Source organism: Falco cherrug, chromosome 3 (assembly GCF_023634085.1).
Source record: "Falco cherrug isolate bFalChe1 chromosome 3, bFalChe1.pri, whole genome shotgun sequence".
Classification (NCBI taxonomy): Eukaryota; Metazoa; Chordata; class Aves; order Falconiformes; family Falconidae; genus Falco; species Falco cherrug.
In genome coordinates this window covers 17,214,167-17,220,166 of record NC_073699.1, presented here as the reverse complement: position 1 = coordinate 17,220,166, position 6,000 = coordinate 17,214,167, and the positions used below count along the sequence as shown (strand labels likewise).

The following is a 6,000-nucleotide window of genomic DNA, read 5'->3' as shown; positions in this document are numbered from 1 at the left end:
TCTGCCTTAAAACCCGAGTCAGAAAAAACAGCAGCAGCAGTTTTGTATAAAAATTATTGGGTAGGTTCCTGCAACTCAGCTTATTGGAAAGTCCCTTGACAGGAGAGGGGAGGTTTGACCGTGGCTCCTGTCCTGGTTTCAGCTGGGATAGAGTTATTTTTTCTTCTCAGTAGCTGGTGTAGTGCTGTGTTTTGCATTTAGTATGAGAACAATGGTTGATAACACACTGGTGTTTTCAGTTGTTGCCAAATAATGTTTATACTAAGTCAAGAACTTTTCAATTTCTCAGGCCTTGCCAGGGAGAAGGCTGGAGGGGCACGGGAAACCAGGAGGGGACACGGCCGGGACAGCTGACCCAAACCAGCCAAAGGGATATTCCGTATCATAGAATATCATGCTGAATGTATGAACTGGGCGGAGTTGGCTGGGACTTCCAGATGGCTGCTTGGGGACTGGCTGGGCATCAGTCAGTGGGTGGTGAGCACTTGTATTGTGCAGCACTTGTTTCTTTTCTCTTCCCTTTAGATTTTATTCCTCTCCTCTTTTCTCTCATTTTAATCATCATCATTAATTTTGTTCTTATCTCAGCCCTCAAATTTTACCTTTTTCCTGTTTCTTCCCCCCCATCCCACAGGGCTGTTGGGGATGGAGCGAGCCAGTGAGCGGCTGTGTGGTACATAGCTGCCGGCTGGGGTTAAACCATGGCATCCCCTGCTATGAGGTTGGGTTGTGTGGGCACTGGGAGCCGACCTGCGCTGCTGGAGAGTGGGATGAGCTGGGATGGGGTGTGCGGAGCACCCTGGCAAGAAATAGCAAGCAGCCCAGAGCCCTGAAGGACTGCATCATTGCACAGGAGAGTGTCGTTGCACAGGAGAGCGTCGCTGCTGTGAGGTGTTTTGGAAGACAGCGTTTTGTCACCTCTTTTGCATGGCTTGGTCAGGAATATCCAGTGCCGAAGTGTACGTGGCTGGGAGCCGCAGAGCTTAGAGCTCTTCCTGAGTGGGGAGGATGCCATCACCGGGGTTCTCGCCTGCAGGCTTGGTGACTTGTCCAGGCACAGGACCCAGCTCCTCTCCTGGGGGTGGAAGTGAATGGCAGAGAAGACTAAAGGAAACCCCACAAGGCTCTCCCTGTTTTGGGGAGAGGAGGTCCCTACTGCAGGAGCAGTGGCTGGAGCTGTAGGCTGCTCCCTTCGGGCCAGGTGGAGAGCAGAGGTGGGTGGGAGAGGCGAGATCACATCCCATCATTTACTTTATTGAGCAGCTTGTGGGGGCTGTCAGCACAACACAGTTTTTGCTGGGCACCCCCAGGCTCTGAGGCAGCCCAGTGCAGGGGTTTTAAGGTGGAAAACTCCGGTCCAGTCCTCCTAACCACCTTCCATTGTCTTCCCTCCATCCAGCTGGTATGGTCCAGTCCACTTCTCCCTGGCTTTCTCTGAGCACCTTTCCTGTGCTGCCCAGCTTCCCTGGATAACTGCTGGGATAACGGCTGGTTGGATGGGTCTGCACTTCAGCTTTACCGGTGGAGTTGAGCTGGTTAAGGGGTATGTCACACCAGTAACACCTTTGGTGTGGATGCAGCAGCTGGATCCCTTGCACTGGTAGAAGCCATCATGTTAATACTGCTGTAAGCTCTTCTGCATCAGGGGATTTTTGCAAGGTAGCAAACCCTATAGGCTCAAAGTCAGCCAGAGGCAGGTACGGGCCAGCCCCTCTGCTGCCCGCTTGCATGCTGCTTGCCTTTTGTCTCAGGTCATTTTGTGCCTTTCCTGAAGTCCCAACAGCTGGATTTAAGAGATTGCTTGCCTTGCTTTTTTTTCTTCCTGGTCAGCTAAACTAAAACTTTTGATCTTTTCACTGGTGCTGCAGGGGTAGCATCCTGTGAGGTCCTGTGTAAATCTCAGCTGGGGTTGGGGAGCTATTGCCAGTAACTTAGAAAGGAGGAGAAAAATCCAACCTCAGAGTACTTAAAAAAAAAAAAAAAAAAAAAAAGCCACAACCTGCAACTCGTGATTAAGACTTTGTATTTTGAGGCCTAGATTCGATCATGTTGCAGCCATCTCTTATTGAAAATGTTGGCTGAGCAAAATCCTGCCAAAATAAAATGCATTATATTGCCTTGTGCAGTTCCCTGCCCAGGTGGGCGGTGAGCCCTGAAGGCACGAGTGGAAGGGGCTTGCAGGCTGTGCAAGGAGTGAGCAGTGCAAGAGGCTGAAGTGTTACAGCCTGGGTAGGTTTAGGAAAGGTGGCTTTTCCTGGCCAGCTTTTAGCCAGGTGGCCTGTCCTTGCAGCTTGGTGTGGGATGGGTATCACTGTCCCTGGCAGTGGGGCAGTGCAGATGCACACGAGATGTGGTGTGTGCTGCTTTACGTCGTGGAAACGGCAGCTGGGGGCTCATGCCTGAGTGTGTGGGAAGGGGAGCAATGACCAGAGCCCAGGCTGTGCTCAGACCTTTTACATTACATCTTATCTGCGCGGGAAGAGGTCTAGCATGAGTCTCTTTTAGCTAATGTTAAAGTTTGGTAACATTATTATTATGGTGGTTGTTGGTTTTGTTATTGTTATTCTCCTCCTTATTATTATCACTGTCATTTTTATTATATTAGCTGTGTTGCTGACATAAAGTTTATTATACATTAATGTAGTCATGCTATAGCAGTCTCTAGATGTGATATACCAAACCCCCTTAATGCTTCAGCTGATGTTGAACACAGTCACACCGATCAGTGCAATGACCTGTGATTTAGCATGCAGAGCAAAAAGCTACCATACATCCTTTTGGAAATACTTGGTAATCATTTCCAGCCCCATTTAAAGAATAATGGGTTGTTTATTTTTTTTTTCCTCTTTCATAACAGTAGGAAAGTCTGAAATTGACTTTCCCAGAAATGATCGAGGGGGGAGCAAAGGCCAAGAGCTTTGTGCTGTGGCACAGGCAATTGAGATGCTGCTCAGAGGTTTTACACGATGGCGTTTGCTGTGTGACTTGCCGGATCATTTGATTCACAGGTATCTCACGTCTGGCTCTGGTTCTTCTCAGTTTGATTTTGGGGGTGGGGTGGGCAAAGCTTTACATTTTTCTTAAATGTTAAAAGGCTGTTATTAGATTATATAAAAATACTAACAAAAAAGTATGCATGTTTGATGTTGCAGAGGGAAATGATCAGCCTTGTTTACGAGCTGGGAGGTTGGACTGGAGACCCCAGAGGGTTCTTCCCACCAGCACTTCTCAGTGGTAACTGAGGAAAAATTGAAAAGCTGAGCCTCAGGTCTCTGTGGAGCAAGACGTAAGGAGGCACAGCTTTCATGAATGCGTGAGATAAGAAAATAAATGCTATTAAAGTGAGCAGGTTCAGAGGGGAAGTAAGATGCTGCTCTTTGCAGTCCAAGATGCTGAAGGCATGAGAAGTTAATCTTGAAATGTTTTCCTTCGCTTGGGTTTTATTGTGAAGACCCACCAGTCCTGCTTGTTACTTGTGGCTTGGAGAGATGATGGGGTTCCCCAGTGCTTGGCCATGGGTAGGATTTGGAGGCTCTGCCCTTGGCAAGACATTTCTTCTCCCTCCCCTTCCACTCTTCTGCTTGCCTCTTTTGTCTGTGAACACATCAGGGCAGAAGCTGCCTTCCGTACAGCTGTTCGTAGCATAGGATGGTAGAGCCCTGGTGTCAGGTGGACCCTCAGCTTCACAGAAATGGTTGAGGTTCTGTACTTCTGCTTGAGGTGGCCAGAAATGGCAACGGTGACTTCCGTAGGCTGCTGTCTCTGAGGGGGAGGTCTAGTGGCCACAGCCAACACAACTAGACAGGAAAAAAAGCTTTAGACAGCTTCTCACCAAGTAGCTATATGTTGCAAGTGTTGAAGGTTTGGAAATAAGACCTTCCTTAGCTCCTGGCTTAGTGTGACAGGTAAACATGAGTACTGGCTTTCCATCTTCCATAGCACCATCAATGGCAGTTCTTTGTATGGAGGAAGAAAGGGGGAGGGGAAGTTTGCAGTAATTTTAGAATTTTCATTGTAAGGATAAGTGCATCAAGTACCATTTACAGGTTGGCAGGTGGTAATGTGGGTGTAACTATCTCTGAGACAGGTTGTAGCCTGCTCAGAGCTCAAGACTATGTCCATTAGCATAAAGCGTAACATTATATTGCCTGGTGGTATAGCCTGTGCACCACTGTTGGTACCTGCTGTCCTGGTAAATCTTGATGACCCAAGAGACTTCTAGTCAAGATCTTATCTTACAGGCTGTTCTTAATGACTTTTAGTGAGTGTTTTTCTTGGGTACTTTCGTGAGACAAATTACAATAAATAGGATTTCAATTCTGTATGCCCCTCTGTTAATTAACTGCTAACACTGCCTCGTGGAACAAGGCAGTATGGGAGGGGAATGTATGGGAGAGAGTAAACAACCTGCAGTCACTTGGGCTGATCTGCCGTGACTGGCAGAGCCTACAGTTGGTCTTTACCTTCTTCTGATGATATTAGGAGTGCAAATACTCACAGTGACAAACACCTGTGTCGTGTTTTGCTTGGAAAATATGGATGCTGAGCAGGTAAAAATGCTGTTGTCTCCACTGTGGCAGCAGCAGGACAGCTAAAGCTCATGAAGGTACAAGATGCCATCAGGGATGGGGCCAGCGTGTGGGATCCTGGGAACCATGCTCTCTTGAAAGTCATGAGGTCTGGACTGAATCTGTTAGAGGCCTCCCCGAGGTGTGACAAAGCCTGTAGACCATGAAATACTGCTTACAACATTAGTATTTTGTTTGAAGATGCTAAGGGATTTTAGTGCCTGTTAGAAGTTGGCAAGCACTGAGGCTGAGCTCGTGCAGCTGTGGTTTCACTGGAGGCTTGGCTGGCAGAGCGGGTCTGCCCAGAGGGGCTCCTGACCTCCTTCCGCAGTGGTGGGCCATGGTGGCTTCAGAAGAACAAGCTTGAAGTAATCTCTGAGCCCTTTGGGGTGGCTGATACCACAGGAGAAATGATGAGATTGCCTCCTCCCACCAGCCTTCATGCTTGGAGCCCCACACTGCCTTGTAGTAGGTGACCTGGCTGGGCAACCCAGGCTCTGGTGACCACGGCGTGAAGATGATCCATAGCTCCATTTAAGCTTTTTTGTGCCCAGCTGCTGCCAGGGAGCCAGGTTCTTGGACATTGTTGGCTTGCTGGTGAGGAACAGCTCTTTGAGCTCCAGCAATGTAAGAATGTGAGGAAGGGGTTGAGGAGTCCGCTGCTGCCGTGCTGGCTCTGTTGGCTGATGGTACTTGTCCACAGCTGGTCAGTTGAGTTGGTGGGTTAGGAGCACTCCTGAGTTTCTTCTGGTGTTCTCTAGCTCTTCTTCTGGTGTTCTGTCTTTGGCTGATTAGGAGGTGCAGCCCCATCTTCCTGGGAGAAGTCCCGGTCTTGGCCCTGGCATTTGTTGCTTCTTGGCTTGATATCAGCGATGACAGACCTGTGTAGGGAGCCTGCAAGCGAAAAGAGCTCCAACCAGTCCAGAAAGCTTCAGGCTGTCCCTGCTGCTGCATGGGCAGCTTGCAATGTCCTTCTAGGTTGGCTTCTGTTAGAAATACAGATAAAGTCTTGAGGTCTTTTGTTCTCTTTTTAGGGTGCTCTCCGTATTGCGTCAGGTAGCAGAAAGGCTGCTTAGAGCTTTGTGCCAAAGACCATGGGAGCTCTCTGCAAGGAAACGAAGTTCTGCTCTCTGAGGGTCCAGTTTCACGCGGACTGGGCAGCCCCAGGAGATAAGGACCTCCACAAACCTCACCGCACTCTGCTCCAAGTGCAAGGTATGTTCAACTGAAGGTCCCTTTTCTAAATATATAGCGATGTTGTGTATCATGTTTAAAGACTGTTAAGGAACACACAAGCAAAACAAGACTCTCCACCGCTGGGTTGGAGGAAAGAGGAGAAATAACATGTTTCATATGTTGGTTCATCAGTTAATACACTACCCAAAAGATAATCTGGTGATGACTGCAGTTTTTAAACTGAGCATTGAGGAAA

At 48.5% G+C, this 6,000-nt stretch overlaps 1 long non-coding RNA gene across 10 annotated transcripts in view; it reads left to right on the top strand.

Annotated features, from left to right (window-relative positions):
* Nucleotides 1–579: 579 nt before the first annotated feature.
* The window catches only part of LOC114015953 (uncharacterized), a 142,065-nt gene continuing 136,644 nt past the window's right edge, over nucleotides 580–6,000 (top strand). For 9 of the 10 annotated variants that reach the window (XR_008731217.1, XR_008731219.1, XR_008731221.1 and 6 more), the window contains exons 1-2: nucleotides 580–3,008; nucleotides 5,603–5,783. This is a non-coding gene — a long non-coding RNA (uncharacterized LOC114015953). The remainder of the gene's footprint in view (nucleotides 3,009–5,602; nucleotides 5,784–6,000) is intronic. The other variant, XR_008731213.1, reaches the window with a different exon arrangement.